General features: G+C 38.4%; 1 pseudogene; it reads left to right on the top strand.

Moving 5' to 3' along the window:
• Nucleotides 1-17,706: 17,706 nt before the first annotated feature.
• Nucleotides 17,707-19,419, top strand: LOC114902516 (annotated as a pseudogene).
• Nucleotides 19,420-23,417: the final 3,998 nt, after the last annotated feature.

The raw sequence follows: 23,417 nt of genomic DNA on the forward strand, positions 1-23,417 counted from the left end.
TGTGTAAGATTCTGGGGACTGAAAAATAAATTTTAAAAAATACTTTTTTCAGTAAAGGGCACTAGATGGCACAATTTCACCAATTTATGCTAATAAATTCATTTGTCTTATTCACAAATAAAATAATTTAGCTTTATGAAGAGTTATACCTAAATAACAGGAAATCTATATAATTATAAAGAGGAAAGTTCTTGAGAATATAATGTTTCCAATATACCGTGTTTTATGTCCTTGTTTATAAACACGGTAACCAGAATTCCAGCGCTGGATGAATAATTTAAGTTACCCAAAGAAAATAGCAGTCTGTCTATAGTGAAATACATCAAGACCTTATAGATGTTAAACATTTATTTCTGGCAAATGTACATTTTTATAATATTACTAACATATAACAAAGCTATGCAACACAATAAAGTGGACTGGTGATTCCATTGACCATGAATGCTTAAAATCAGGTACTATACAGACTGAGTTTAAAAGTCTGAATTTTTCTTACTTCAATGTTTGCCTTAAGCTAATTATACCCAATTAAGACCTTCATTTCTTCATGCTTAAAAATGAAAAAATTGATCTAGAAACAATAGAAAATGATTAAGGTTTACCAGATTTAGTATCCAGTTGACCTTTTATTTGCTAAAAGTACCATATTTATAGCAAAACCCCCAAATCTATCCAGTGTTTTCCCAATCACTTTATTTCCTGGAACTATTTATCGTTCAGAAACTTTATCAGCTCTTGAGCTACATCCTGATATACAAGACAGCACATCAGCCAAGCAAGCAGAATGTACAGCTCACCTGGAACATCTCTGAACCCTGGCTCAGGCTCTTAGAGAAGTCTTGCCTAATTGTATAGTGAATACTCCTGCCAGATGGTGGAGTTAACTGTGGTAAATCTTCACTTAAGAGATTCTAATATGGAAATAACCCTACTTAGATACTCTTGCCTAATCAAAAGTTCTCCTCTTTAGAGGAAAGTCATAGTCTTGGGCAAAGGGAACAGCTTCTGGAGGGTCACATGTGAAGAGGGGAGTAGAAAAAATGACATCTACCTTGTTAGCTGGACTGTCCCAAGGTACAGTACATATTAAGAGTGACATGCTGTACAGCCAGATTGCCCTTACATTCCAACAAACTAGGCAGAGCAGGGTGGCAGATGGGCTAAGTGAGTGAGGGAACAAGAAATTAGACAATTCCTAGAAAGGTACTCAAAGTAATACTGGAGGTCCTGGAAAGTTGATGCTGAGTGGACAGTGGCTTCTTATAGAAAGTTGTTCCCAGCCACCTAAAGTGTCTTACCTATAACAGCTGAACCAATATCAGTCTACATCTGCCAAATTCTACGTATTTTACATAAAGACCTGTAAGAAACTCCAAAGCTGTAACCATAATGCTGCTGCCATCCATGAGTTTAACAAGTAATCAGCTATCTCTTTTTACAGATAGTTTACCGTGATAGAATAGGAAAAACAGACTCTCTTCTCTTGCTCTCAAATGCTAGGCTTCACTTCAAAAAGTCTCTTTTTTCCCCCTCCCCTAAAATGTTTAACTGATATGCTAACCAACATGTATCATACCATTATGATCAATACGGAAGAAAATAGAGTATTAATAAGATAATAGTATTCTTTGTAGGAAAAAATATATATATATTATAGACAGAATATATGAACCCATTTGGCACCTCTCAAGGGAAGCATTATTATATGAGTATATAATGTACGTTGTGGTTTATCCCCCAACACACCCACTCCATCCAGAAAACTATCTGAGCAAATTATGGTAATTCATTGCCTGGACAATGGTTAGTTCAGGAAAGGGCATGCGACCCACCTGTGACTGTTGTAGGCATGATTCTAAAATGGCCCCTCAAAGATGTCCTAAAACCTATGAATATGATGAGATATCAGTCTCCTGATTATGTTCTGTGATTTGGCACAGTTGGTCTCAAGAAAGGGAAATTATCTGTGTGGCCAAATCTAATCACACCAGCCCTAAAAAAAAAAGCAGAGAGGTTTCTTCAGCTGATGGTGGAAAGAGATTCAAAGCAGAAGGATTCAAGGGAACCACTTGATGAGGAATGCGGGCAGCCCCAAGGAGCTGAGATCAACCCCCAGCTAATAGCCAACAAGGAAACAGGGGCCTCAGACTTACAGCCACAGAGAATTAGAGTTTGTGAATAATCTGAGTGAACTTGGAAGTGGATTCTTCCTCAGACCCTTCGGCTAGAAGCCCAGTCCAGCCTACACCTTGACGTTAGCCTGTGAAGCCCTAATCAGAGAACCCAGTAGAGCCTGCCCGGACTTCTGTCCTACAGAACTGTGAGATAATACATGAGGGTTGTAGTAAGCTACTAAGCTTCTAATGGTTTGTTCTGACAGTAAAAGAAAACTAATACAGTGGACAAAGAGTTGTAAAATATAGTCTACTAATGTCTCTGAGGAAATTTTACTTCTCCGAAAGAGCCACTGGACAAAATGGTGTCTCCTCTTTCTTTTAATGTTGCTATGTCTGGACCTAATGCCTAGAGCTGGCATGTGGGTGTAAAGGATTATGTTGATGGACTTCTTAAAACTAAATCACCCTTACAATTACAGAACAAGTTTACTTGATAATAATGTATAGGACATAAGCGTATGGAAAAATGGAGCAAAACTAGGTCCTCTTGCTACTGAAGGAACTAGCCCTGGAGCCCACTCTACCTCCAGAATGACTGATATGTGAGACAGCAAATGTATTTATTGTTTAAACCAGTTTGAAAGGATTCTTTTACAAACAAAATACTTTGATTTATTGATATAAAACTAGTAGAGTTACAGCTAGAAACATAGTGTTAGATAAAGAACACTAGACACTGCAATGAGAGATATCATATATCCAGCTGCAGTTATATAATTTTTTCTTTCACATTTAAGAATTTTCTCTCCTTTTTCATCCACAAATCTAGTGAAATATTAAAATTTCAGAAAATTATATGGACTATACCTCTGTGATGACATGAAAGATTTCTACCTAGTACCAGTACCTATGATTGAGGAATTTAAAGTTTGGTCAACAAAAGTGTTGCTTTATTTTCATAGTATGAAATACCAAAGCATGACTAATACTCAGGAATTTGTAACTTGTTAGTTATATAAGTTTAAATAACGAGAGATCAGGGTTGATAGGTTCAAAAGTCAGCATGTAAGAGGTAATTAAAGCCATGTTAATTGTGACCCAACATGAGAAGGCAAAGAGAGAAGAGCAGTGCCTGAAGACAGAAAGAACCCTCAGAAACAACCAAGGTTAAAATCTGTGGGCAGAAGAGGAGGAGCCTGTGAAGGAAAGTAATAAAATTGGTTAGGCATATTTGATTAGAGTCAGAATAAATGATGTCAGAGAAGCCAAGAGCATAGAAGATAGTTTTGAGAAGTGCTTGCCCAGCAATCAGAAGTAGAGAAGAAATTCAATAAGATAAATATTGAAAAGGATCCACTGAATTTGGCAATTTTAATGCATTATTTTCTTTCAGTAAAGATAATTTCCGTTGTCGGGGGAAGGAAGTGGGGGATAAGCAGAAGCCAGATTGTTGTGGGTTGAGCAGTAGGAGGGACACTTCATCTTCTGAGACAGGAAGGAAGGAAATAAGCATGAATGCAGATGTTTACCACAATGGAAATATGCAAATGTGGGCACATGGAAATAATACAGCAGGGTACCTAAGCTCAAGTGAAATAATTGCAAGGAGGAACAATACTTAAGAGATTTCTTAAAATACCATCTCACACCATCAGAATAGCTATTGATGTCCAGGTTATAGTACCAACCTCAAATGTGGCTCTAAGTAAAACAATTTACTTTCTACAGTTGTCAGTACAGAGTGCTACAGTTGGGTGGTCACACAAGAATGTGGATATTGAATAAAAAAGATTGCCCTCAAAGAGTTAAACTATATACTTAACATATAATCAATTTATAGGCAAAGTCACCTGAGAGACAGAATTCCTGCCAAGTCAAGTCTGCAAGATTTGAAGTACTTTATTGAATATATTAACATAGCTAGTGAAAGAATGTATTAACAAAAAAGGGAAGGGGGTGTTGATTGGCTATGGAAGTAGAGTAACTGGGCAAACCCAGGCAAACCCACTCAAATACAGGGCTGAGTGTGTTTGTCCTGCTGGCAGGGCTATTCCTGATGGGAAACCCAACAGAAAATATATGCACAGAAATTTATAATTCAACTTGTAAATAGTACCATGGGAATTAAGAGGAAAAGGAGATGACTTCTAATTGATCAATGACATATGAGCCTTGATGCAGGGAGAAAAAAAAAAGTCAGGTTTATGGAAGAATTTTAAACATTTCATTTCTGTCTATGTTTTGTTTTCCCAACCAGGTTACCAAACTCTTGTCAGAGACTCATAGTAAGATTGTGATGAAAAAGAAACTCTCAACATCACTTGCTCTAGGGCAGGATTACAACTAAACTCCAACAAATTCACCAGCTTATAAGCAGAATATGCTCTTTCCCATGACCTCATAGGAATTTCTGTCAACTTGGTCCTCCACATGGCATAATATCAAATCTCTTATGATTTTCACAGCAGGCTTACAAGTAGGAATAACTGATGTCATTGTTACTATTGAAGGGTAAGATCTGGAGGCAATGGAAAGAAGTAGCAAGTGATTTGGTCAAGGTTATACTACCTATGAGAAGCAAAGAACCAGGACCAAAGTAGAGAAGGGGCACATCCATAGTTTGTGCTCAGAGAGAAAAGGAAGATGTTGTAGGTGAAGGAAAATCTCCTCCTCTGCCCATGTTAGTGTTACCAGTAGGGGTCCTACAAATTAGACTGGCCAAAGACAGATTAACAAGAGAAAGATAAGCAGGTTATTAACATGTGCATTGCACATATACACATGGGAGCACTCAGTGATAAGTAACACAAATGGATGGTTAGAACGTGAGTTCAAAGACCAACAAAGGAAAAGGGGTTTGGGGGCTTTTGGACAGGGGAGGCAAGCTATATAAAAGTGACCAGGATTGCCATTAACGGAGGAATGGATAAAGAAGATGTGGCACATATATACAATGGAGTATTACTCAGCCATAAAAAGAAATGAAACTGAGTTATTTGTAGTGAAGTGGATGGACCTAGAGTCTGTCATACAGAGTGAAGTCAGAAAGAGAAAAACAAATACTGTATGCTAACACATATATATGGAATCTAAAAAAAAAAAAAAAATTATTCTGATGAACCTAGGGGCTGGACAGGAATAAAGATGCAGACGTAGAGAAAGGACTTAAGAACACAGGGAGGGAGAAGGGTAAGCTGGAACGAAGTGAGAGAGTGGCATTGACATATATGCACTACCAAATGTAAAATAGATAGCTAGTGGGAAGCAGCCACATAGCACAGGGACACCAGCTTGGTGCTTTGTGTCCACCTAGAGGGGTGGGGTAGGGAGGGTGGGAGGGAGATGCAAGAGGGAGGGGATATGGGGTTATATGTATACATATAGCTGATTCACTTTGTTATACAGCAGAAACTAACACACCATTGTAAAGCAATTATACTCCAATAAAGATGTTTAAAAAAAAAGTGACCAGGGAAAAGTATGGTAAACAGGGTTGTTTGGTAAGGTTTGTTAGGCAAATTTGAGTTGGTGCTTTCTTCATTGCTAAGAGTGTTAAGAGTCCTCTTCTGGTAGGAGAGAGGGAGACATTTCTACAAATGAAAATTTCCTTTATAAATGTAATTTCCTTTACAAAAGAAAACTTGTGTCTTGTTTGTAGGGCTTTTCCTGCATCTTTTGGTTCTCAGTGGCCTTTAGCTCAAAATAATCCATATGCCAAAGAGGCACATTTTGGGGTAGTATATTCTGATACCCCTCAATATCTACAAGGGGCTAGAAATTCTACTGTTTTTTGCAGTAGTGGGAACCAGAATCCATCTCAAGTTGCCAGAATCTAGTTTTGCAAACAGTGTTGGATGGTCTTTACTCTTTCCCTCCATGAGATGAGCAACAAAGAGCATATGCCTACAGGGCTTCTTCAGGTCATACCCAGCGTGTTAGGCAAGGCCTGGTGCTAGAAAACAACAAAGAATTGACACAAACAAGAAGACTTCAAGGAATTTTAGGGATAATTATTACTCATTTTTTTCATTCTTATTATGGTAAAATACATAAAATATTTACCATTGTAACCATTTTTAAGTGCATAGTTAAGTAGTATGAAGTATATTGATAACGTTGTGCTCCTGTCACCACCATCTCCATACTCTTATCATCCTGTAAAATGGAACTGTATCCAATAACGCCTCATTCACCTCTTCCCCCCAGCCCCCGGTAACCACCATGCTGCTTTCGGTCTCTGATTTTGACTACTCTAAGTACCTCATATAAATGGAATCATAAGTATTGTCTTTTTGTGACTGGCTTATTTTACTTAGAATAATGTCTTGAAGGTTCATCCATGTTGTAACATATATCAGAATTTTCTTTTTAAGTCTGAATAATACTTTATTGTATGTGTATACCACATTTTGCTTATCCCTTTATCAGTTTGTGAATACTTCGGCTGCTGCCACGTTTTAGCTATTGTGAGTACTGCTGCTCTGAACATGGGAGTACAAATATCTCTTCAAAATTCTGCTTTCAATTCTTTTGGGTATATACCTAGAAGTGGAATTGCTAGATCACATGGTAATTCTATTTTTAATTATTTGAGGGACCGTCATACTACAGGATTTTACCTTCCCACCAATAGTGCAGAAGGATTCTAGTATCTCCACATCTTAATAGCTATCATAATATGAGATGGCCTCTCATTGTACTTTTTATTTGCATTTCCCTAATGATTGGGGATACTGAGCATCTTTTCATATGCTTGTTGGCCATTTGTATATCTTCCTTGGAGAAATGTCTATTCAAATCCTTTGCTCATATTTTAATTGCATTTCTTATTTTTCTGTTATTGAGTTTTAGGGGTCCTCTGTATGCTCTAGATATTAGTCCCTTATCAGATATATGATTTCCAAATATTTTCTCTCATTCTCTGAGTTGCCTTTTTTACTCTGTTGATATTGTCTTTTCATATGCAGTTTTTTAATTTTCATGAAGTTCAGTTTGTCTATTTTTGTTTTGTTTTGTTTTCTGTGCCTTTGGTGTCATAGCCAAGAAATCATTGCTGAATCCAATGTTATGAAGCTTTTGCCCTATGTTTTCTTCCAAGAGTTTTTTTAGTTTTAGGCCTTACATTTAGATCTTTGATCCATTTTCGGTTAACTTTTGTGTATGATGTTAGGTAGGGGTTCAACTTCATTCTTTTGTATATGGATATACAGTTTTACCAGCACATTTTTTGGAAAGACTGTCCTTCCCCACTGAATGGTCTCGGCACCCTGGTCAAAAATCAGCTGGCCATATATGAGAGAATTTATTTCTGGGCTCTCTATTATGTCCTGCTGATCATAGGTCTGTCTTTATGCCAGTACCACGCTGTTTTGATTACTGTTTCTTTATAGTAAGTTTTGAAATTAGGAAATGTAGGTCCTCCAGCTTTGCTCTCCTTTTTCAAAATTCTTTTGGTTATTTAGGATCCTTTGAGATTCTATATGAATTTTAGCATAGATTTTTCTATTTCTGCAAAAAACATTGCTGGGATTTTGATAGGGATGCATTGAATCTGTACATTGCTTTTGGTAGTATTGACATCTTAACAGTATAAGTCTTCCAATCCATGAACATGGAATATGTTTCCATTTATTTTCATTTTCTTTAATTTCTTTCAATATTTTATAGTTTTCATTATACAAATCTTTCACCCTCTTGGTTAACTCCTAAGTATTTTATTCTTTTTAATGCCATTGTAAATGGAATTGTTTTCATAGTTTTCAGATTGCTCACTGTTAGTGTATAGAAATGCAACTTATTTTTGTGTGTTAACATTGTACCCTGCTACTTTGCTGAATTCATTTATTAGTTCTAACAGGGTTTTTTTGTGTGGAATCTTTAGAGTTTCTGTATATAAGATTATATCATCTGAGAACAGAAATAGTTTTACTTCTTCCTTTCGAATTTGGATGCCTTTTGTTTCTTTTTCTCACCTAAGAATTTTAAGTACAGTTATTCATAGCTTTAAAGAAATTTTGTAACTTCATAAATTCTCCATTGCTTGTTGTCGATGAAAAATTAATCAATAGATCTAAGAAAGAAATGGAAATTTTTATTCGAGCCAAATTTGAGGATTATAACCCTGGAAGAGCATCTCAGAAATCTCTGAGAACTGTTCTACCCGTTAGAAGTCAAGGCACAGTTATATAAGTTTTTTGAGACAGAGGGCTGTGCATTATATGATGTATTATTGACAGTTTATGCAACCCAAGTGTAAGCGTCATCTTGGCCCCTTACAGGATCAAGAAGGAATATTATGTTTTAAGGAGTTGTCTTGTTGATGCTAGGAGAATGTTGCTCTTTTCGATTGAGCAGGCATTTCCGCCGATGGGGGAGGTTTGGTTGATGCATAATATAGATACACAATGCACAATAATGGGGAGAGGAGGCCAAAGAGCAGAGAAAATTTTTTACGTTTAAATTTTTCTTGTCTTGTCATAAAATGTGAATTTTATTTTACATTATTATTGCTTACACTTTTGTTTTTCAGTCTGTGAAGTTAATCAAGCAGTCTTAAGAGTTGGAGGCAGTGCTGGATGAAAAAAAGGCAAATGTATTTCAGGTATTGATTATAGCCATCCATCAAAAAACCCTCACATGTTCTCAGGAAAGCTCAAGTAAGCATAGATTTTTCTGCGTTGATATTTTGACCACATCCATTGGTCACTTCATAATTCAGTATAAAGGAGCATCATTTTTTTTTAATTTTTATTTTATATTGGAGTATAGTTGATTAGCAATGTTGTGTTAGTTTCAGGTGTACAGCAAAGCGATTCAGTTATATATATACATGTATCTATACTTTTTCAAATTCTTTTCCCATTTAGGTTATTGCAGAATATTGAGCAGAGTTCCCTGTGCTACGCAGTAGGTCTTTGTTGGTTATCTATTTTAAATATAGTAGTGTGTATATGTCAATCCAAAAGTCCCAATTTATTCCCCCCCCACCTTCCCCCTTTGATAACCATAACCTTGTTCACTAAGTGCACAGTCTATGATTTGGCACTATCCAATCCTTAGAAGAATCATGTACAGGTTTTTTTCTGGGTTTTTTTGCGGTACGCGGGCCTCTCACTGTTGTGGCCTCTCCCGTTGCGGAGCACAGGCTCCGGACGCGCAGGCTCAGCGGCCATGGCGTATGGGCCCAGCCGCTCCGCGGCATGTGGGATCTTCCCGGGCCGGGGCACGAACCCGTGTCCCCTGCATCGGCAGGCGGACTGTCAACCACTGCGCCACCAGGGAAGTCCATCATGTACAATTTTTATTTACAGAAGAGAAAACTAAAGTTCAAAAAGATTTGTGATGAATGTGTGACTTATAAGTTACAGGGCTAAGATAAAAGCCCAGTTCTGATTCCAGGATCCTTTTCACAATACTACAGTGCTTTCATATTACTTTCACACTAGCAAGTGTTTGAGAACAACAGAAAAAAAAAAGAAATGACTAAAGTCAAAATGGTTTGTAAAGTGATTTTAAAATGCTATTTGCACATCTTACAAATTTGAGTTTGAGTTGTAAGAATTTTTGGCCCATGGAAAGAAATTGTTCCGCAATCACTGCAATAGTATCTAATACTATTAGATACTGCTAATAGTTATGTATAGCTATTATTGCTGTAGAAAACCCAGTAGCTTTGCAATTTAAAAGGGGAGATATTCTTTTGAGTGAATTCCCAAACAAGATAGAGGTATCAAAGTCACACTACTACATAGATACAAAAACTAAAGAATAAAAAAATTAGGGCTTCCCTGGTGGCACAGTGGTTGAGAGTCCGCCTGCCGATGTAGGGGATACGGGTTCATGCCCCGGTCCGGGAAGATCCCACATGCCGCGGAGCGGCTAGGCCCGTGAGCCATGGCCGCTGAGCCTGCGCGTCCGGAGCCTCTGCTCCGCAATGGGAGAGGCCACAACAGTGAGAGGCCCGCGTACCGCAAAAAAAAATTAAAATAAGACGTGTTTTGGTGATGGGATTGTGGATGATTTCACTTTCTTTTAACAACAGCAACAAAGTCCTTTGTAGCTATCGTCTTTGCTTATTTTGAAATAAATAAACATCAGGAAGAAAAATATTATAAAGGAGTTTGCTTATGAATTGCTCTTCTAACATTACTTAAAAAATTATTTTCCTGAGCCTTGGGACTGCTTGAATTCTGGATAAACTTACTCAGTTTCTTAGAATTAATTTTTTGGACTCCTTTTCCAGCACAAATCCTTTGGTCTATGCTAAGACAGTAAATTCTGTCTCCCAGGCAACTTTGTGTAAATCAAAGCTGAAGATCAGACCAAAGTTAATGCATTACATTAAAGTAAAATAGGATTGCTTTGCATTTCAATTGGTGTTATTCGATTTTGTGTGATTAAATGTCCCTATTACCATTGTTGGTTAATTCTAGGTAATTTGAATCTCTTGAACATTTAAGGTCTGAAGCATTTTATAAAAGAAAAATGAAGTTTTAAAAATTAAACAAACAAAAGAATTAATCAAGTGATAAATATTTATCTTCATTATTAATAAAAGACATTGAAATCCAAACATCAACGAGGTAACATTACTCACCTATAAAATAAGCAGATTTAGAAGATAATAACCAACACCATTAAGGGTGCAGAGAACTGTTTCCTGTATTGGTTCCATATTCAGGTCCTCATTATCTCCTACCTGGACAATCTCAAAAACTCCCTTCTAACTAGTCAGCCTGATCCCAGTCTAATAGTTCTTAAATCTAGTCTTCACACTGCAGCCTGAAAAGTCTATCTAAAATATAATTCGAACTATAATACTGCTTGTGTTTCTCAGCCTCTTAGTTTCCAAGGAAGAATAGTCCGTTAATGATGTATCTGTAAAGAAATAGCTAAATGTATGGTTACAGTTCGATTCTGCCACGGTTAGTACTAAATCCAAGAGTTGTTCCTCTGAGAGCCACAGGAAGCCAAATTGAATTACAATGTTGTTTAGGAAGCATGGGATTAGAATAGGGACATCAATTATATTGGTTAAGGGAATCAGGTTAAAGAAACTTGGAGCTGTCACCTCCTCAGCCATTTTCATCAGCCTGAACATTCTCTGCCTGGACAGTGCTTGGATGGATGTTAGCAACTTTGTATCTGGGGGTTTCATATTCTCTACCCCAAACAAAATTTACCTTTTTGTTTATGTAAGGGAGACAAAACTTTTCCTTTGTCCTCTTAGGGCCTCTGACTGAACCTGAGAATTAAATTGATATAGACAGATTAACAGGAGAAAATCATACAAATGTTATTTCCACATGTACATGGATGTCTTCACAGGAAAATGAAGACCCAAAAAGTGGTTAGACCTGTGTGCTTGTATACTAGATTGAACAAACTGTAGTAATTATGGAAAAGTACCTAAAATACATGGGGAGACTAAAGGAACATAAGGGTTATTTTAACAAGGTTTGTTTGTGCAGTTTCTTCACAACCTTGACTCCCTGTCTCTGGTGATAAGAATGTTCTCTTCCTCCAGGTGCAGGAGGACTCTTTTGCAAGGGAGTTTTCTCTCCTGTGTTCAGGAAGAAAAGGGGAGGTCAGCGTGCCTTTCTTGCATTTGTTGTTTTTCTAGTGTCTGTAGCTCAAAACAGTTAATATGCCAAATTAGTATTTTGGGGGGTGGTGTGTTTTGAACCCCTACGTTTACATCATTTTTCTAAATGAGATATACCACTACTTAGGGTTTTACTTATTTAACTTTAATCACATTCCAGACTTGCCTCTCAAGATTGCACCTAGGTTGTTTTGATTAGAGTTTGAGGCATTCCCAAAATCTTTAATCCTGTAGTTCTACACAGTCTCCAAGTTTACTCCTACAAAGTCACTAATTTAAGCAAATATTTGAGACCTACTCTATGCAAAGCACTATTTGATGTTCTGGAGATAATGTATGACCTAGACAGACCTGTTCCTATTTTTTGTAAAAGCCATAAGAGTAGCTTTCCCAGAGAGCAATCTTATTTTTCTTATTATTATGTTCTTGGGTGGCCTTTCACTGTTGTTACTATTTCCAAAATTAAATCATTGGGAAGTTTGTTAAAAACTTTAAGCCATCATTTTGTATCATAAGTAACCACCTTCCAGTTGTCTATCACATGTTGGCTTTTCTTAAGATGTAGCACTGAGGATGATCCTGTTTTCCATTCTCCTTAAATTTAACAGTAGATAATTTTAGATAACATGTAGAATAACAGGCCTTGCATTTAATTAACGTTAAAGGGTTTGAATTAGGGGTGTAGAGTTGAATGAAATTTAATGAAAATTATCATTAAATTGTTTGATACATTCAGATACTTCTCTCATTCTTCATTCACCTGACAGTGTTGAACTTTTATTTGAACTCTATGTTTCGAGCAGCAGTGGTTGAGAAATCCGTGTACCCTTTCATGTTCTGGGAAATGGCTAACTACAAAGCACAACTCTGGCCTCACATGTTCCGAGATGTCTCTGTCATTCCGCATAACCCCACATGGCAGATGACACCCTTGTTTATCTGCCCCTATAAAACCCCAGGCCTCTCCCTTTTCTTTGAGACATTCCTCATTAAATAGTCTCTTTACTGCAGTCAGACAAATAAAATAATTTCCTTAATTGTCTAGTGCATTTTGTCTTTCACACACCAAATCATAATGCTCAATGCTGCCTTAACACCAAGTTGGTTGGGTTTTTATGAGAATTAAATGAGTTAATATTTGCATAGCACTTTGAATGGTATCAGACATATAGTATGCGTTCAACACTATATTGTCTGTAATACCTATATTATCTACAGTAATGACCATTATTATTTCATTGTTGTTAACTCCTAATCAACATTAGAGAAAAAATATTATTCAAATTGTTAAAGAAAATATTATCCATGACCCTTGTTGAAGGTGGTAAGTAAGGCAGATGTTATTCAAGGGGGACCATCGCAACGGATGTAGGGACAAACTGCAGTGAGATCTTGCAGTGGGAGAGAGAGATTGGACTCAACTCCCAATACAGCAGAGGCAAGTGGGAGGTTTTAGCCACGGAGCAGAGCTGGGAGTGGGGGGTGGTCATTACTAAGAGGAAATATCAGGGGTAAGGGGGGACTCTGGCGAAACTGACCTAACAGGATTCTTGCTGAAGGCAGGCCAGGGTGATCAGACACCACCTGGGGGATGGTGGCACATAAGGAAGCAAATTACGTATTGAGGGTTAAAGTGGCTTATCAGGAATCTTGATAAAATTGGAAAATGCTGAAAGGAACACCTAGTCAGGCCTAGCTGAAAAAGAGTTCTGCGGAAACTGAGTAGGGTTCGGTCAAGGAGAGAATCTTTGTCATCAGGCAAGGAAGTTTGGAAAAATATACTCATCTATATATTTTATTTTCAGTGCTGCAATCTGACCTAAGTTGGCCAGAAGAGGAGGAGCAGGAAAAGGTCAAAGGGGAGGTGTGGGAATGGCAAGGTTGAGAGAAGGAGAAATATTTGGTCCATTCCTCAGAATTGATATTCTCCTAGATTCCCAATGCTACTTCTAGACAATAGAGTGAGCACCTTCCCTTCCAGTCTCATCATGTGAAATGTAAATCCTCAGTCAAACTCCCCTTCCCCTGTTCACAGCATCACAGTTCTCCTCTAGCAGAGACCTCTTCCTTCTCCTTGGGTACCTTCAGGCTACAACAGTACCTTCTTCCAGTATCCTCCATACCCTAAGGTAATGTAACAGCTCCACTTCCCTTAGTCTTTTCTTTCCTCCCTTGATTCTGTAGACCTCCATCTCCATTCCATCCGCCAGGCAGAGCCTTTACTTTGATCTCATCACAATGAGCAACCCTCTGATTCTTTTTTTTGTGTGTGGTACGCGGGCCTCTCACTGTTGTGGCCTCTCCCGTTGCGGAGCACAGGCTCCGGACGCGCAGGGTCAGTGACCATGGCTCACAGGCCTAACCGCTCCGCGGCATGTGGGATCTTCCCGGACCAGGGCATGAACCCGTATCCCCTACATTGGCAGGTGGACTCTCAACCACTGTGCCACCAGGGAAACCCAACCCTCTGATTCTTTAAATCAGAAATCCCTTCTTTTCAACAGAATTTCTTTTTTACATGCCACATTTTCCCTTTTACCTTACAGAGGCTAACTTGCTTTTTACCTTCATTATGAATTTCAGTTAGCTAAGTCATTCACTTTTTCTCAGGTTAAAAGTTACTTTCTTACCTCCCAAGATTCTCTTCAGAATCTAGTGCATCGAAGATGTGTTCAGCTTCAGAGAAAAGAAACCCTGCCTAAAAGTGGCTTAAATCAGAATTCTCTGAGAGCTGCAAATGGTTAAAAGTAAGCTGAGATAGTGATCATTTAGTCTTTAGAGTGGGCATTTAAGGTATGAGAGATTGTCTACAGTCCTAAGCAGCTTTGTCTAGCTACCTACATGTGGAACATGAATATTATCATTTCCCTGTGTGCTAAGATATGGAAAAGGATGTGAAGCACTAGCTTGAAGGAATAGAAGTTTACTGTCTCACCGACACAAGTCCTGGGATAGGGAGTTCCAGGCTAATGTTATGGCTCAGCAATGCCATGGGACACCCAGACTCTTTCTACCTTTTTAGTCTATCATCCTTATCATGATCTCATTTGTCCTCTTACTTGTTGCCTCATGGTACCAAATGGCATCAGTGCCTCCAGTCCTCCAAAACCAAAAACCAAGCAAAAAGAAGAGAGGGAAAATAGTGGTGCTAAATCACATCTGCTTATACCTCATAGGCCAGAACCACGTCACATAGCACTTCAGTTTCAAGAAGGCTATGAAATTGGGTTTTTAGGTTACAGCTGCTGTCATAGAGTCAGATAAGAAAAAGTCAGGGAAGTGGGTGGCATGCGTATTATGTAAACCAATCTATCATATCTGAAACACCAGGATTCCAAGATGGTAATATTTAATGCAACCATTTCTAGCAGAAGTTCAATACCCTAGACTTTCCTAACCTGCAGTGGACCTATGTTATCTCACCAAATCCTGAATCTTCCTCAGTGTCTGCTTCTAGTCTCTTACTAAACAGCAGGATGGAGATGAAGGAAAATGAGGCCAATCCAGTTATTAGTTCTCATTCTCCAGTTGAAATCCCATCCTTGTTGCAGCTCAGCTTTTCTAACATAGTCCTACTTGTGGTAATTATGGGTCTTTCTTTAAAATACCCATCCCTTTTCTTCATAGGGACAAAAATAATACCCAAACTGTCTTGTGTCCTATCTCATGTCACATAGAAGGTCAAAATCCCCTTTATGTTGTTAATATGAATAACAAAAGCAGAAAGGGGAGTGGGACCAGGTCAGGAACCCAGTCAAGCAGCAAAAGCATCAAGACTGAAGAGAGAGCTATTGTGAATACTTAGGATGAAAGAGACTGATCAGGATTGCAGCTGTTATCACATTGGCAACAGTGTCTTCCGAAGAGGCAGGGCAAGAAATTAGGAGGGCTTGCACTACATCCAGATAGAGCTATGAGGACTGCATTGTGTTCTAACCTGCTTCTTTTTTTTTTTTGCACCTCTCGGCATGTGGGAACTGGCGTGTGGGGTTTTAGTTTCCCGACCGGGGATTGAACCCGTGCGCCCTGAAATAGAAGCTCAGAGTCTTAAACACTGGACTGCCAGGGAAGTCCATAACCTGGTCTCTTTTGGAGGCTTCTAGTCCTGCCCCAAAGAATGTGCCACAGGTGTCCTTAAGTCACAGTGCTCTGAACCCATCACATGACAGATTACTCCAACTAATTACCTCCACAGTAGTTTCTCCTAAGTTTCTTTTTCTTTCCTTGGCATTTCACTTTGTTTTAGTCCTACATTTCTAACTACTCACAGAACAACCCCACTCAGATGCTTATGATCTGCACTGGAATTTTAGAGTGACATCTGGAACAAAATGGAAAAGTCACCTGCCCTACCATCCAAAGGATTAAGTTCCAATTTGTAGGGCATAAGCTGCGAAAAGCTTCTTGCACAGACTACTAGAAGGAAGAAAGTTGCAGGGTACCTTGAGCTAGAACTAGGACTGAATCTTGACACCTTGGTTCAGAAGAGTAAGGGAGCTGAAAAAATTTCCATTTCAAAGCTGCCAATAGTTTTTTTTGTTTGTTTGTTTCACAAAAACATGGAACCACATTTGGGACAAACAGCCCCTTTGTTCTGATTAAATCTCTTGAATTTTTTGTTATGTAAATATACAGCAAAGACTACAATTTTTAAAAGAAGGGTTTGTTTAATTATATAAAAGATTGTTCACTGGGTAGACAAGAGTTGAATTTCAACAGATTTGGTTCCCTTGAGTGAATGTCTCCCTTGAGATTGACTCCTTTATACGTGAAAAAAGTTGCTTCTCTTGGGACATGTGAGTTGAGGACATTGCTGGTAGAAGATAAGGACCTGAAGGTCAGAGGTTGAAGGAACTGTTTATATAAGACATATTCTAAGCCGTGGGCATGAACAGTGCTGCTTTCAGCTCCAGATGGTGAAGTGTGATACAGAGCTGAGGACACAGCCTCCTCTGCCCAGAAATTTTCCTTGACTAACAAACACCCTGAGGAATGTCAGCTTTCAGAGCCTCAGACCTGGAAACACCACTCAATGTCTCCTAGTCTCTCTCTGTCTGCCTCTCTCGCATATCTCACTATATCTATAACTCTCCTGTCTCTCTGTGGTTTCATTATCTCCACAGGATGAGCAATAAGACCACTGGCATCTATTTTCACAGACTTCTAACTCTAGTATTCAAAAATAAGGCCTTCCTTGCTATCTCCATCTAGAACAATCCTGGTGAAGTACTGTGGCTTGGATCAGATGACTTACCTCACCAGAGGAAGAAGTATTCTGACTGACCTGGTCTGAGCCACATGCCCAGGAAAATGAGCTTTGCCACTAGAAGGTATGATTGGAGTTGGCCTGTAATCTGACTAGTGTACTTGGCAGCTAAAAACAATAGGTAGCACTTGCATTATGTGGAAAGATAAGATTTATTTCCCAACTTTGAGCATCTATCCATTGCTTCAGAGCCCCATCTGTGCTGCCTTATAATCTCAGGCAAGCCCTTAAGGAAAGAGAGAACAGACATGTTGTTCAGATGCTTTAAGAAGGGCATCCAGATATTTGTGAAAGAAGGAATGAATGAAAAACCTGAATCCATTACTTCCTGGGCCTTGCCCATCATTCACTTTATTCAACCTGATCCTTTTCATCATGTAATGAGGTTGTCTATGGCAGGGAGTACAGGTAAGAGGAATGGTCTTGTCTGCCCTGAGTCTTGACTGGATAATAGGGGAAGAGGTTTGAGGAATACAATTCATCTTCAACAACATAAACTTGAACAACATTTAATCCCCATAAGTCTGTGAAGTAGGAATTCAAGATTGAGGGTTTTTCAATGTGTAAATCAATCAGCATGAGTGTGATCAAGTTAAACTGCCTATAGAGTCAGAATAGACTTTTAATATTTACCATTTTTATTGAAAAAAATCAAGAAAATTTCTTAAAAGAGGGTAAAAGAGTTTGACTCTACTGTAACAGTAATATAATTGCAACCATTAAAAGAATTGTTCACCACAGATTCCCAATTATCATTCAGGACAATAACAAGTATGCATTATTGTTAAGTAAGTGTCAAATTTACTTTGCAAATTCTTCTTTTTTCCATTTTTAGTGAGGTCTAACTGCCATATAACATTGTATTAATTTAAGGTGTACAACATAATGATGTGATATATGTATATATAGTGAAATGATTACCACAATAGTTTACTCAACATCCATCACCTCACATAGTTACAATTTTTTTTTCTTGTGATAAGAACTTTTAAGATCCACTCTCGAGCAGCGTCCTGTTGGGCGCTTCCCCGGCTTCTCCCCCAAAACGCGGGGTCATCCTTCCTAGGCCAGAGGAGTGTCCATAAGGAGAGTTTCACCTTCTTGAAGATTAAAGCCTAGCAGTTCTGAGCTATTCCTAGTCCAAATGTCTGCCAAATTGAGAGAGACATCAAAACTCCTTCCACAAACTTCAGGGGACCCTGACTGCATTGTGGTAATGAAGGTGGAAGAGGGAGGGCAGGCGTCTAATATGGTCTCCAGCCGCCACTGGAGCAGCTACTACAGCTCAGAGACCTACCACCAGCGGTTCAGGCAGTTTGACTACCAAGAGTCATCTGGGCCCCGGGAGGCTCTGAGCCGGCTCCGCGAGCTGTGCTGTCAGTGGCTGAGGCCAGAGGTGCACAGCAAGGAGCAGATCCTGGAGCTGCTCGTGCTGGAGCAGTTCCTGGCCATGTTGCCTGAGGAGCTGCAGGCCTGGTTTGAAGAGAACCGACCAGAGAGTGGAGAGGAAGCCGTGGTGATGCTGGAGGAGCTGGAGAAAGAGCATGACAGGGCAGCTGAACAGGTCTCTCTTGGGCGAAATAAGGACATGCTTGCAAAGAAGCTATCAACTTGTGAAATCACTCAGGAGACACCATGTAGCCAGCTTAAGCCCACAAAAAAGCAACTGCAGTGGGCATCGAAGGAGCATCACACCTTAAGACAAAATGATAGAGACACCGGAACTATAAATGTGAAATCAGCTTCAAGGCAAAAGACTTCTTCAGGCAAAGAACTGCATCACAAAGTTTCTAACACTCTTCAAATGAATGCTTCCCAGAGTTTCACATTTAGAGGAACCTGTGAACAAGATAGAAAGTTTGAAAGAAGACAGGGAAACCGTACTCGAAAAAAACAACACAAGTGTAATGAATGTGGGAAAGTCTTTACTCAGAGCTCAGCCCTTAATCTACATCAGAGGATCCGCAGTGGAGAGAAACCTTATACATGTGACGTGTGTGCAAAGGCTTTCAGCTGAAGTGCAATCCTGATTCAACATCGAAGAACCCACACTGGGGAGAAACCCTTCAAATGTCATGAATGTGGGAAAGCCTTTAGTCAGAGCTCGAATCTTTTCAGACACAGGAAAAAACATACTAGAGAGAAAGTCCCATCAGTGCTGTGAGGGAGTCAAAACATTTACTGAGAACTTTTCAACAGGGGAGCAGACACAAGGCACCAATACTCCTTGAGCATAAATCGGTAGTTTCAGTGGGCACCAATTTCCTTTCAAAGGTTGTAAAAGCCCCAGGAGAGAATGTAGAATATTTTCTGTCAGCATTGTTTGCTTTTCTGTACAGTGTCAGTTCAGATGATTGAGATTCTAAAGCTTTGCTTTTGCTTTGCAGTACAGTGTCAGTTCAGATGATTGAGATTCTAAAGCTTAAATCGGATTTCCATCCCTAGTGCAACTCTTGAAAGATACTCTCAGACATGCTCTGCTGTTTCCATTATTAACACAAATAATGAACTAGTATGTTCCTTTTTAGACAAGTACATTTTCCCTGTTGAGAAGGAGTGTGTGAGTTAGTATATAAGTGGGTATTCTCCATTTCATTACTTGCACATTGGAGTTACTAGACCAAAGATTAAATCAGTTTTTTAAAAAAATTTCCTGGAAATTCTCTGGCAGTCCAGTGGTTAGGACTCCACACTTTCACTGCTGCAGGCCTGGATTCAGTCCCTGATCAGGGAACTAATATCCTCCAAGTCATGTGGTGTGGCCAAAAATAATAATAATAAAATATAATAAATTTCCTGTTTTATTTTCTGTTACCAGATTCAAAATATGAGAATAGGGTTGAGGAGACCCAAAAGAATATGTACCTCAAGACCTAAGCTGAAATGTCCAGGGTCATTGTTAGGAAGCAGGTGAGTAAAGGGACTTTACTCATCTCTTACAAAAACCTGAGAACCTACATACTGTTTTGTTTCAATTTTTAAAATTGAGGTTTAGTTGATGTATAATATCATCTATACATACTGTTGATGATACTAAGTAATTTCCTGTGTAGAAAAAAAAAATTATCTCCTTTACAATTTATATTGGAAATATCTCAGTGAAAGCATTAAGATTTGCTCTACGTGTCTTTAGGAAGTGGCCTAAATATGATGGGTGTTCTAATAATGAACAGTTATCTGTGGGTGCTTATATAAAGTTGATGATCACCTTAACATAAAGAAATAAGGAAGATGAAGAAAAGACTGTCCAAACGAGACTGATGTTACCTGGTAAGTGCAGCACATAATGGAGAACTGTACTTACCTGGAAATGGGAACCCTTAACAGCTGGTGACTATCCTTCAGAGTTCTTCATGGCCTCTGTTCTGGCATAAATCAGCTGTGAACATGTTTCAGGCATCCCAGGACAACCTTTTCAGGGTCTTATGCATTCTTAGTAAATGAGTTTCTAGACAATTTATCATGATGTTAAGACCTTGGATTTTGATACTCTTGTACAAATGAGAAAATCACTAAAGTTCAATTTAAAGAGTCCATTGAGTTTAACCCACATTTAATTCAATCAGATTCTCTTGTTTAAAAAGTAAATGACTGTTTTTTTTTTTAAGTATTCTGACAATATATAACATAATGTCCCCCTTTCCAGGGATTCTTAATAAAACTCTGTATGTATTACAAGAATACATGGATTGTCGTGTCTCCCATGGTGCCACCATTACCCAATATGGAGGCAACCATGAGAAATGAAAGTCCTTAGAAGGAGAAGGGAAGATAGGCCTCATGGTGAACTTTGTACCTCATGAAGGGTAAACATTTCATTATCAGAAAATCCAGTCATATCTAGTGCTGGGAGTAACTCCTGAGACAAATGTGGGATTACATGCTCTGCTTAGTTAGAATATTGATAAATATTAGATTAGTAAGGGGAGAAGAGAATACAAATTTTAATTTTAGAATTTTCTGATAGTGATTATACTTTGTAGCTCTAGTAAATATGAATAAGTATTGAGTTTTGTACATTTTCATTTATTAAAAATGTAGGAGTCTTTTTATTTGGGTCTCATTCTTTTTATAATTAAAGAGAGGAACAAGCCATCTATTAAAGAAGCAAATGCCTCAAAAGATACATGTATTGTGAATTACTGCTTAATCATGGAAAGAGTTTTTTGGGTACTATGTGAATAAAATGACAGAATCTAAATCAAAAAAAAAAAACCACTCTCTTAGCAACTTTCAAATAAACAACACAGTAGTGTTAACTGTAGTCACCATGCTGTACATTACTTCCCCGGAGTTTATTTATCTTAAAACTGGAAGTCTGTGTGTTTTGGCTACCTTCACCCACTTCCCCCAACCATCATGGGTGTCCTCATCTGGTTTTGGTATCAGGGTAATGTTGGCCTTGGAAAATAAGTTTGGAATTGTTCTCTCCTCTTTTATTTGTTGAAGGAGTTTGACAAGGATTGATACTAATTCTTTAAATGTTTGGTAGAATTCACCAGTGCAGCCATCTGGTCCTGGACTCTTCTTTGCTTGGAAATTTTTGATTACTGAGTCAATCTCCTTACCAGTAATTGGTCCATTCTGATTTTCTGTTTCTTCATTATTCAGTCTTTTTTTCTTTCTTTTTTTAACATCTTTATTGGAGTATAATTGCTTTACAATGGTGTGTTAGTTTCTGCTCTCTAACAAAGTGAATCAGCTATACGTGTACATATATCCCTATATCCCCTCCCTCTTGCGTCTCCCTCCCACCTTACCTATCCCACCCCTCTAGGTGGTCACAAAGCACCAAGCTGATCTCCCTGTGCTATGTGGCTGGTTCCCACTATCTGTTTTACTTTTTTTTTTTCTGTTTTACATTTTGTAGCATATATAAGTCCATGCCACCCTCTCACTTCATCCCAGCTTACCCTTCCCCCTCCCCATGTCCTCAGTTCCCTTCTCTACATATGCGTCTTTATTCCTGTCCTGTCCCTAGGTTCTTCAAAACCTTTTCTTCTTTTTTTTAGATTCCATATATATGTGTCCCATATATGTTCCATATATACGGTATTTGTTTTTCTCTCTCTGACTTACTTCACTCTGTATGACAGACTCTAGGTCCATCCACCTCACTACAAATAACTCAGTTTCGTTTCTTTTTATGGTGGAGTAATATTCCATTGTGTATATGTGCCACATCTTCTTTATGCATTCATCTGTCATTGGACACTTAGGTTGCTTCCATGTCCTGGCTATTGTAAATAGAGCTGCATTGAACATTGTGGTGCATGACTCTTTTTCTATTATGGTTTTCTCAGGGTATATGCTCAGTAGTGGGATTGCTGTGTCATATGGTAACTCTATTTTTAGTTTTTTAAGGAACCTCCATACTGTTCTCCATAGTGGCTGTATCAGTTTACATTCCCACCAACAGTGTATGAGGGTTCCCTTTTCTCCACACCCTCTCCAGCATTTATTGTTTGTAGATATTTTGATGATGGCCATTCTGACTGGTGTGAGATGATATCTCATTGTAGTTTTGATTTGCATTTCTCTAATGATTAGTGATATTGAGCTTTCTTTCATGTGTTTGTTGGCAATCTGTATATCTTCTTTGGAGAAATGTCTGTTTAGGTCTTCTGTGCATTTTTGGATTGGGTTGTTTGTTTTTTTGATATTGAGCTGCATGAGCTGCTTGTAAATTTTGGAGATTAATCCTTTGTCAGTTGCTTCATTTGCAAATATTTTCTCCCATTCTGAGGGTTGTCTTCTAATCTTGCTTATGGTTTCTTTTGTTGTGCAAAACATTTTAAGTTTTGTTAGGTCCCATTTGTTTATTTTTGTTTTTCTTTCCATTTCTCTAGGAGGTGGGTCAAAAAGGATCTTACTGTGATTTATGTCATAGAGTGTTCTGCCTATGTTTTTTCCTCTAAGGGCTTTATAGTGTCTGGCCTTACATTTAGGTCTTTAATCCATTTTGAGTTTATTTTTCTGTATGGTGTTAGGGAGTGTTCTAATTTCATTCTTTTACATGTAGCTATCCAGTTATCCCAACACCACTCATTGAAGATCTACTTATGTGATTCTCATTTGTGGCTTGCATTACTTCTCTAGAGATTATGACATACATCCTTCACTTACTCAAGTCTATTTTAAACTAGTACTTTTACAAGTACCAGACAATGCAAGGATTTTGGAACACTTCCACTCTGTTAACTGCTCCTTGCCTCCTTTTGTGCTATCGCTGTCAGGTATTTTAGTTCTAGATATTACAAATGTCATTTGGCATTACTATTATTGTTTTATACAGTTAATGTTAACCCACATTTGACCCTTTCTGTTGCTATTTACTGCTGCCTGCATTTCCATGCTTTCATCAAGGATCATTTCTTTCTAATTGAAGCACTGCCTTTTTTATTTCTTTTAATGCACACCTACTATTGAT

The sequence above is a fragment of the Monodon monoceros genome, unplaced genomic scaffold (genome assembly GCF_005190385.1).
Source record: "Monodon monoceros isolate NGI ecotype Baffin Bay Population unplaced genomic scaffold, NGI_Narwhal_1 Super_Scaffold_20, whole genome shotgun sequence".
Taxonomy (NCBI): domain Eukaryota; kingdom Metazoa; phylum Chordata; class Mammalia; order Artiodactyla; family Monodontidae; genus Monodon; species Monodon monoceros.